Source organism: Lampetra fluviatilis, chromosome 16 (assembly GCF_964198595.1).
Source record: "Lampetra fluviatilis chromosome 16, kcLamFluv1.1, whole genome shotgun sequence".
Taxonomy (NCBI): Eukaryota; Metazoa; Chordata; class Hyperoartia; order Petromyzontiformes; family Petromyzontidae; genus Lampetra; species Lampetra fluviatilis.
Window position 1 is genome coordinate 9,111,866 of NC_136290.1, and position 11,169 is coordinate 9,123,034.

The 11,169-nt window shown below is 46.2% G+C and overlaps 1 protein-coding gene across 4 annotated transcripts in view; it reads right to left on the minus strand.

Annotated features, from left to right (window-relative positions):
* Window positions 1–6,822, minus strand: part of OSBPL5 (oxysterol binding protein like 5) — a 125,183-nt gene extending 118,361 nt beyond the window's left edge. For all 4 annotated transcript variants that reach the window (XR_013637432.1, XM_078863638.1, XM_078863637.1 and 1 more), the window contains exon 1: window positions 6,626–6,822. The gene's annotated coding sequence lies outside the window, so the exon portion shown is untranslated. The remainder of the gene's footprint in view (window positions 1–6,625) is intronic.
* Between the last annotated feature and the right edge of the window lie 4,347 nt (window positions 6,823–11,169).

Genomic DNA, 11,169 nt, shown 5'->3' on the forward strand with positions numbered 1-11,169 from the left:
CGAGGAAAGTCTCACTCAGTAATTTAGACTTTCTTTTTCTAGGAAACTTCTACTTTTGGACGTTTGGCCCAATTCCATTGATGAGCATTCGCGAGGAAACTGGAGGACCCCCGCATCAAATCCACACACACACACGATGGGTTAACACTCAGACCCCTCCGCGTGGTGAGATTCAAGAATCCACCGCTGTACCGAAACATCCTGGGCCACCTCGCAGCCCAAGCGTGTAACGCCTGGTATTCCCTGGCAGTCTCACGTTCAAGGGGCTTTGCGTTCTGAGACCTGACAAAATTGGGTGCACTCGGGATCATTTGGTGACAGTGACTTAGCAACCGTGTCAACTGCCGTATACTCATTGGGCACTCACTGTACAGCGTGTAGCTTTGTTTCAAACGGCTCTTCTGAAGGCGTGTTCATGTACAGGATTGTGGAAAGAAGTTCATCACATGGCACCAGTGAACTTATTTGAAAATAACTGTATTCAAGATAACCCCCTGCCGATCGGTGGCTGTTGCCAATTGCGATGGTTCATTTGGCCAATGTAAACATCACCACTGATTTACGTATGGCGAAAATTATGTTTTTCAACGGTTCCCAACTTCGCTTGACCTGCAGATCACTGTCAATATTCATGGACCACCATGTAAGTACAAAATACGGGGGTTTTTTTCTCCCAAAAATAGTTTATGCAATAATTCCACAGGCCGCTTCCCATAGCCTTGCAGACCAGCAGAGACCGGCCGACTACAGCTTGTGACCCTGTGATTTTACATTAAATGTTTGACGATCAGACAATCCCACACGGAATTGGAATTATGCTCCGCGGGGTTAATGGTTAGCACCCTGAACTTGCAATCCGGAATTTTCCAGTTCAATTCGATCTCCCTGCGCGGATGTTGAAAACAAATACTGCAGCTTTCTTTAACGCATAAATGTGTGCACCACAGACAGGCCGCGTGTGGTGGGGTAAAGTGTGGGGACTGCCACCTCGACCAGGACGTCTGGCCAGCATCGAATAGGCCCAACAACGTCGAGTGGAGGCTCTTCCGCTTGCAGCGGCGCGCGCGAGCAATTGCAGGGCTGCACCTTTACCGCGTGGAGCAGGCGCTCGTCGAAATGACTTTACAGTAGCAGCTGCTCAGAGAAAATGATGACCTCACAATGAGCCTTTTGTCCCGTGGAGGAATTGGTTTTTGCGGAGGGGCCATTTGTGTCGGTTTGTTAGCTCTTAATTTTTCGCCGCGCCTCTGACATTCGCGTGCTGTGCTGCACTGTGACCGACCGATGTTCTCCACATTGACGCCGTGTCTGGGTGGGCTTTAGGCGAGAGATGGAGTATAAACATGAATCCAGCTCAAATTGTCCAACTCTGCTTCAGTGGCTGTGGAATAATTACGGAACTGGACATGTGCCTGCCTCCACTTGAAGGAGCGTGGAAGCACAGTCTGTTCTTCTATAACGCGGTAGCTGCGTTCGTGAAGATCACAGCGTTATGGAAATATCGCGTTATAATAAACAACATATAATATCGGGTAAAGCACAGTTCGCGACGACACGTGAGATGCGTACGCAGGCTGAACAAAGATCGAGGTGCGTGGGTAGCATCTGGAAGCATCCAGAAGTATCCCGCCTCGTGTGATGCTGCACCGAGGCAGCCATACTCGCGCAACAAAGAGTTCCGTTTGCTCAATCGCGCTATATCCAATTCGCGTTATGAATACACGCGGCGTTTTAGGAGAATGAACTATACTAAGATGTGGGGGATATCCTCATGAGCCACGTACCAATCACCCGTGTGGTTAATACTGCGGTTTATTTCTCCGCTTACAATTGAAAGTGTTCGAGATAATTTGCAGAGTTTGTCAGTTTCGCACGGCGATGTAATTTGAAGTGTTTTTGTGGGCCTGACGTTTAATAAATTTATACTTCTTTTAGCCTTCCCTTGAAACTAGAATTGCTGGTAAGTGGGCTCCCACCTCTTTGTAAATATTATCTGGCCAATACAGTAAACACATATATACAAACAGTATACTTAAGGCGCCCATTGTACATGTACCAAACCTTTGTGGATCCATCACTGGATGAACGTCTTCTCATGCCTTGCGGGGTCATGGGATTCTCATTTTTTCTTACCATACTTCACCAAGCTGGATAGTGCGAGCTGAAGGTGGGAAGCATAGACACAGGAGCACGGGAGTACATTACAACAATGGATGTTGCTCCACTGCCACCTAACTGCCCATCACGTGCACAGTCCTGTTCAGACTTTGACATTCCGGTGTTGCTGGGGCGGGGGGGGCACCCACCCCAGCACTACCCAGGCTCAAAACCTGCTTAGCCTCCGAGATCTGACAAGATTTGTACCGCAGCGTACCAGACCAACCACCCCGCGTTATAGATGGGAACACCGCAGCAGCTGATTGGCAGGCCGCGTGTGGTTGTGGAAAAATGTGGGCACTCCGGCCTCTTCCAAAATTTCGGCCCAGCGTGCACGAGTACACCAAATACGTTCACTGGACGGGCTCTCGGGAGCTCCGTCTATAGCGGAGGCCAGCGGTGGAGCGAGCGAGCACTTGCAGGGCTGCACCTCTACCTTGACCAGCGACGGTTGAAGCGTGGCGCTCACGCGCGTCTGATCTTCCCAGACACCCTGTCCCTGGGGTTTGGAGTGGCGAACACGTGCGGATGTCACTGACGGGAGCTCAGCCAATGTCACCGAAATCAATTATGTCCATTGAAAGTGGAGATAGGCATGGGCCATGTGTCCTTTTCCATGGAGACGTTTCGTTGGTTTTTCGTTGTCCATGAATGCTTCACGGTTATATTTCTCAAAAAGGTATGCCAGAGACCAACACCGCTATGAACCAGGCAGCAGCAGCAGTCGCAGTGATTAAGCATTTCGCAAAGCTTCGCTGCAAAAAAGTATTAAGTCAAGATTCCCTTTGGGACGCGCTTGGAGTTCACAGGTTTGCCTGTCTTTATTGACATTCAGTGTGATGTTTGATCAAAAGCAACTTACATTATCATATTAATCACAGCCCAGGAGGAAAGTTGAAACTTTATCTAAAGCGACGTGCGCACACACACACAAAACTGAGTCACAGGAGTTTTACGCAGAGCACTACAAACTCAGACATTTCATTGAATGTCTGAATAAAATTCCACGGACTTCAATTGGAATGATCGCACCGGCATTCGTTTTGCTAAACGCGAATGTTTTATAAGGTGTGCCTGCATACCTGTCAACCCTGTATCAGTGCGTACCTTATTGCAGACTAATTCAGACCTTATTGGTCACCCCGTGCCCTTATAAATCGCAACGTTCATCCTACAAAGTCCCATCACAAGGGAGAAACACAAACAGACTAAACAATAGTAAAGTATAAAGGTGTCAGTCTTTATACCAGTTAAAAGGGTAAAATCTATTACTATATTTTGCCACTGGTAAAGGAGGTCTCATAGTGTAAATGCTTACCCCGAGCTCTCAGTACTCTGATAGTGCGCTGTTTTTGAGTTGTACGCCTTTTGGCGTCATCTGGTCCAACAACAATGGAGATTAGGCTCTAAGAAAAGCTGTCTCGGGTGTGGACCAATCAACTTCAAGGACAGTGCATATCATTATCATCATCAGAGTTGTTTCTTTTTGTTTGCATTTTGACTGCTTGTGTTGTGGTTATTGCAAACATGATGCCTTGTATAAAGGTGTCAGTTTTTGTACCAGTTGAAAGGGTAAACACCTATTACTATATTTTGCCACTGGTAAAGGAGATGTCTCATAGTGTAGACTAAGCAATGTTGTTGCACGTATTGAAACGGCTGTGCGCCGTATGGACCTGAAAACTCAATTTCCCTGTACAAGAACACGGGTAAACCGTATGGGTTGCCAGCTATGTGTCTGTATATATATTCATACGTTCTCGTATAAACTCTTTGGCTGCAAATGCGCCTTCCATATAAGCTGATAACTCATAAAACAAACAGATGCAAGTGCCGTGTACTATCTTCTAATTCCAGAGTACAACCACCAATCGTTTCTTCTCTGACACCAAACGAAGCTCCGTCTACTCCGATCGTATCAATCGCCAAATTCTCCCGATTCGAATGGTCACATTTTGCCGTGTATTTGAGAGCAAAACGTTGGGGGGGATGCATCTTATGAACGTGGCATGTCTTCTTCTTCCGTATGGCTGATGCACTGCTACTAAACGACTTCACGTTTTTTCATTGTATTTTACCAGGTTAAGGACCACTGATCTATATTGGCATTTTTTCAAAAGCCACCTGGCCACATATGATAGCTCAACGAAGTGGCTCATCGCGTGGACATTTGTCGCGCAACCAAATACTCTTAAAGGCGTTTCTCTGCAAGCGGATGCGGAGGGCAACAACCACAATTTCACATTCGGGTGGTCAATCCGGACAACCGCGGTCAAGGAGCAGCGGATTATTATCGCGGCCTGGAAGCTGGAAGCGTATTATTGTTAAGTAATACACCTTACAATAGTATGACTTGTAAAGGCATCGCATACGAATTAACTGTGATTAACAATCTATCTTCTTGTTTCTTTCGGTAAAGTCACGTAGAAAGAAAATAATGAAATAATAAAAATAAAACATAATAAAATAATTCTCACGACGTTTCGGCCACAACGCAAGCAGCCGTCCTCAGGTGAAGAACAGGGCTGTCGGAAAGACAGCGTCTGGCTGAACAAAAAAATGAAAAATATGCTCTATCGCGTGTACGCGTATTTTTTTTAGGATTTGCTGTGTATGCTGCGTCAACTGTTAAAAAAAATCACGTGCACCCATTCCGGGGCCAAGTGGGTTTGAAAATCCAATATTCCATCTCTCGTGACATGATCAGCCTGCCAGTAACACACACGCACGCAAACGCTGTGCCTGGTCACCGATGCAATGTGATGCATTCAACATGTGTCGGATAAAAATGGCTGGCAATGCATAAATAAACATTGCAATAACAACATAGCTTACATTTCCACGTGTCGAATACAATAAGAAGAAGAAGATGAAGGCGCAGCCATGCAATTGCTTGTGCACGCCACTTCTTTAAAGAGGGTCCCTACGAGACGGCAGTTATATGGAAGCCCTCTAGCTATTATTTGCCTACTCTTCCATGCCTCCCCAGATGTCATAGACGAAGTAGAAGTACCCGCAATTTACTCCACCATACGCGATTTGCCGATTGACTCATTGCGGTATACCCATTTATACTTCTGGGTGGACAGATGTGGGGGGAGTTTGAGAAACGTGGCCCCGTTGTTTGAACGACCGCTTCGCGAGATCGAATCGAACCGGTGACTTCTGGATTGCAAGTCCATTGTGCTCACCGTTTGCACCACGGTATTATTTCACATGTATGTACGTTGAACTTCTTTCGCACCGTACGTAGCCAACCGTCCTAATTGGAGGTGTGGGGGGAGGACAAGAGACTAAACACAAAAAGCAGTTCTAAGGAAACGAGTTTGTCAATCTGGATGTAAAAGTGCATAGCTCTAGTAGCTTCCTAATATCGGAACGAAGAGCGTTCCAGACGGCCGCTGAAGCGCATCTGAAAGTGCGTGAAGAGGTGACCGTCTTTGTTCGATGGCCAGCCACGAGCGGCTGCGAGGATGACCGGAGTTCACGTGGTGGTTGATGATCCTTGAGAAGATCAGCGCAAGGTGTTGTAGTTCTTTAATGGCAAGCAATTTGTGTGTGATGAGTGCAACCTTATAATGTGCCTTTGCAATGTATAATACTTCTGTTCATTTATTTATTTATAATGTCGCCATGCTCAAATAGCGCATTAGGCAGTCCAAATGTTCATTTGTAGCTTTTTAAACATGTGCCGGAAATTCCGCATTCCGATGGATTTTATTGATTTTCCATCGAAAAATATCTGCGGCTGCAAATCTCATAAAATTATCCTCACTCGGTGGTTACTAATTTTAACCTGCCATGGAGGTATGGCAACCTTTTCCAAGAATAAACAACCTCTGCCCTGTACCTTAATAAATATATCACTGAACGCAAACATTTCTCTGATTAAGGATTTGCATTCAACGGGAGATGACATCTCTCGGCAGCTCAGATCGCCTTCCATCACATCTCATCTCAACCACTCCAATGCCTCGCTACTTGTCGTCGCAATATCAAAGGCATCTGCACCGTGCGCGTCTCATCGAGTCCCTTGTTATGCCCCCCCCCCCCGCATGGCATCACACAGACGTGATCATACCATGTGTGCTTTACACGTAGAAATATGATCACTACATTCGGCATATGCCTTACGAGCGATATCAAACTCGCCCTATAATTAGCACTAGCTGGCTGATGCTCTGCCACAGACCGTAGTCATTAGATCACTTACAGAGTTTTGGATTCTTGGTTCCGTGCACATCAACTTCCGTGCGTGCTGTATTCGTGCATAAATGTTGACACTTTACAGGCTGCGTATGCTTACCAAGCAATGCGTACTACGCTGAATCGCCAGTACAAATAACGTATATTTATACGAATAAATATTTTACCAACTGCTCATGCATCTCAACGAAGTCGGCTGCCAGCTGCCACCGTCGGCCCGTTTTTAGCGAATAAATAAAACCCCGGCGACTGCGCCGCGTACCTTTCGAGGAGGAACGGTGCGGTGAGATCTCCAGCTGAGCCCCTTCGAGATGTGCGCTCGTGGTGTTTGTCGCGCGCCTCGGCTTGAGAGAGACGCAGGCACCGAGCGAGCGAGTGAGCGAGCGACCTCTCTCCACGCCTTGTCCAAGCTCCGCAATTGCTCGCGAACAACTTTGCTCCGCCGAGTGACAGATGTTCACCGAAGCGTAGGAAGGGGTGGAGGGGGGGGGTCTCAGCCTTTGCGGTGGGGGGAGTCGCTGTGGTTGAACAGTCGTCCAATCGTTGGTGGCGAGAGCGCCGCTCAGCTGATGCCCCCCCCACCTCTCGCCGCCACCCGCCCTGTCCTGAGAGCTGGGACGAGTCGGATGCGTAAACGCCCCAGCAATGATATCACTGGAGTGCCAGCGACAAATATCGCCGTGCTTATTTCTGTCGCAATTGCCAGCAAACAACAAAACCGCGTAACATGTTGGATGCTGTCCACAGCGAAGTTGACGGTTCATTCGCAATCCGGAGGTGGTCGGGTTAGATCGATCTCCTGGCGCGGCAGTTGAGACAAAGGGGCAGGTTTCTTGAAATTTCCCACCACCAGCCACTGTCAGCACGGCCAGCCTGTGTCCACCCAGCAGCGTGCACGGGTCGGCGACAGTTGAGCACGTAAGCTTTCTCAACCAACGTTATCCATAACAAAGGTTTTTGTTAGTTATATCGCGTAAATATGAATGTGTCGTTTACCCACCACCACCCGACCACAGCCAATTTGTAAGGTTTGTCACACCGGTGTGCTGAAGTAGCAACTGATTGGCACGTTTTGTTTAAGTGACAAACCATGCTAATTGGCTGTGTCGGGTGTTGGTGGGTTAACGTCACATTTTTTTTTTTATTACACTTCAGAGTTCGTCGACCGGCACAAGCCCCCTGTGGTGGGGTCAACTGTGAGCCACTTGCACCTCTTCTCCAGCTATCTGGCCGACGTGGAAGAGTAGGCCAAATATCCTCTCGAGGGGCTGTCCAGAGCTAACTCTTATTGGAAGCCCTTCCTTCGGCAGTGGTGTGAGCTAAGACATTGCAGGGCAGGTTTGCTGCGCGTGTACCTGTAAAATGTGTGTCGTTATTTCTCGCTGACAATTTTAACCGGGGAGTCGCTGCTACTGTGATTGCAGATAGATTGGCCTTGATGAGACGACATTACATGCGTTTGTGTCCAGGGGATGCTCCGTGTGATGTCTATGATGTATTGCTATCACAGTCTTCATGTCACCCTCCTCCTGCCTTCTTGGCCTGCCTCCAGTCGAACGCAATACCTGCTTGCATTTGCAGTAACGTCACTGAGAATTAATCGGTGCTACGCAGCAGCTAATTGGTGTAGTTCATCCACATCAGGTGTGTTCGTGACAGCTTGATGGCTGCAACATTAATTCCAAACCAGTAGAGGAAGTGTATTTATTTTGCTTGTTAGCTTTTACTTGACCTCGGGTCAAAATTAAAAATGCTGTCGCGTTGCGTAGCAAACTTATCATCGAGTCGAACACGCCGTGAAATGTTACACGAAGTGTCACGTGCCCTCTTACAAGGTGGTATCTGCACACAGACACCAGCGAAGATTTATACTCCGCTCGTGTCCTGGATTATTGTGATTTCGACACAGTTTTTTTACGCAGTTCTGACGGTCACTGACACCAGTTAATCTGTGCCCAGCTTACCTGAGGAGGTGTATCTATTTTCTGTCACTTCACGTTAATCCGCAGTAGCATGACGGGTTGACAAATGGAATACAGTACCGAGCAAAACTTCAACGCCACGGTATCTGATCTTCACATTACACCGTGTGGATCATGATCTATTTAATTCAGAGCTACCAAACATACTGTATAGTTCAATATAAGCATATTACTCTTTGGTTATTTCGGTAAAGTCATGTAGGTATAAAAATAAAATAAAACAAAAAAATAATGTTTTATTTTACTTTTCACCTTCGTGACTTTACCGAAATAACCAAGAGTATGGATTCCCGCAGTCACGAAAGCTTCATATCATGATTGATAAGCATATTAATTGTACGTTTCATATGCATAGCACATGTGTGTTGCCTGACGCAGGTGTTTCTGAGCACATACATCCAGTGTGCTCTTTACGTCACATTAACATTCATAAATGGCAGGTAAAAAAAAGTCAACATTCTGAAACACGAGGTGTGGTTTTGTCGTAACGCGTAACGTGGGTAGCTGACCGCGCATTGCCATGCATTACTTTGTAGCTTGTCGCGGTTGTGATGTGCGTGCGTTCGCGGTCGTTTTCGCGCGTTGATCGGCACGACGTCCGACGTTTCGCTCCACGTGCCGTGGTGCTTCCCGCGCGAAACGTTCCCCCTTTTGAAGAAAGCTCCCGGTGTGTGGAGCGAACCGTCAGACACGCCGAACAACCCAAACGTACATGGGGAGAGCCATCGTCATGTACCGTCTGTGTGTGTGTGTTTATTGTTTAGAGTGTCTACTCTCTAGTTGGGTTTGTCGACCATCACTGCAATGGAACACCGTGCTGTCACAGTGAAAGCACTGACAAGCCACAGTAGCACGACCGTGCCCATGCCATCCAAACTATGAGCCACATTGTACACCACTGTGATCTGTGCTTCCTCGACGGAGGAGGAACAGCCAAACTACACGGACTCTCCCCTGAAGCCCCCTCCTCGCCTCTCGTATGTGTGTGTATGTGTGTTAACTTTCTTTGCCAGCCGTGCTAATCGGAGGTGCGGGAGACGACGAACTAAACACAAAAAGCAGTTCTAAAGACATGAGTTTCCAACATAGATGTAAAAGTGCATAGCTCCAGTGGATTCCTAATATCCGAAGGAAGCGCGTTCAAGACGGCCACAGATGCGCATCAGAAAGCGCGCGCGATGCGGTGACCGCTTTTTGTTCGATGGCAGCAGCCAAAATCCGCTGCTGCTGCTGCTGCGATGACCGGGTGAATTTCGATTTAAAGCTTTCGTGACTGCAGGGATTCATCTTGTTGGTTCTTTCGGTAAAGTCACGTAGAAGGGAAATAATAAAATAATAAAAATAAAACATAATAAAATAATAAAATTTCGATTTAAAGCTTTCGTGACTGCAGGGATTCATTTTCTTGGTTCTTTCGGTAAAGTCACGTAGAACGTAGAAGGGAAATAATAAAATAATACAAATAAAACATAATAAAATAATTAAATTTCGATTTAAAGCTTTCGTGACTGCAGGGATTAATTTTCTTGGTTCTTTCGGTAAAGTCACGTAGAAGGGAAATAATACAATAATAAAAATAAAACATAATAAAATAATTAAATTTCGATTTAAAGCTTTCGTGACTGCAGGGATTCATCTTCTTGGTTCTTTCGGTAAAGTCACGTAGAAGGGAAATAATAAAATAATGAAAATAAAACATAATGAATTTCGTGACTTTACCGAAAGAACCAAGAAGATGACCGGCGTGGTTTATGCTCCCTCGACGAGATCGGTAAGGTGTCTTTGTATTCTTAGGTTTTTTCGGTAAAGTCACGTAGGTAAAAATTTAAAATAAAAATTAATAAAAGTAAGAAACAGCAATCGTGCTGTGATGGTTACACCTGACGACGGAAGCTTGTGTTGCCTCCGTAACGTCGTGATTTTTATTTTATTTTTTATTTTACTTTTATTAATTTAATTTTTTTTTACCTACGTGACTTTACCGAAAAAAACCTAAGAATATGAATCCTTGCATTCACGAAAGCTTCAAATCTAAGGTGCCTTTGGTTCATTTGCCACGAGCGCGCTGTGTGTAACGAGTGCGACCTTGTGATGTCGTGAGCCTCGACATTGGCGTTTAGCGCCTGGACATTTTGCCGCTACCGTACGCAACGAGGCAAGGGGTGAAACCACCATTGGGACGCTGACAAGCTACACGTCACAGACACTTGACGATGGCGCGTGTGCGTGTGTGCGCGTGTGTGCACGTGACTTGAGGACGTTGTAGTTTGCAATGCTTGTGGGCGTACACGTGCGCCGTACGCACTGGTTGTAACTCAAGTCGTGTACTCATCACACATTTGAATCGCAATCTACTACAAGTGAAATTTTTAAAAAAAATTAGAATTACATTTTTGTTCATAAAAGGGTGCTAATCAAACTGATGCATAATGCCATCTGAAAGTGTGGGCTCGGCAAAATCAGTGTCTTAAGCAAGTTAATCAATCCAATCAAGCCGACTGGAATTGCACATTTTGTAATTTATTCAACCAGCGGCTGCCCCAAGGTGCCCTCGTGCCGCAAGGCATGATTTTGTGGCATGAACATCGTTGCGTTGTGCCCTTGGAGGGATGATAATGCAAGTGAGGTTCCATGCAGTTTATTAAATAAGGCCAGTTAAAAAGGGCAACACAAAGATGCTCTGATATTTTTCCATTGTAACCAACCGCGTCCAATAATTATGTCAGCACACCAATTGTACGCCACACATTCGTGAACACATCGCACGAGAGAAAAAAATAAAAGTTGTTTCCTGCTTGGAAACTTTTACATGAGCGTGAATTGC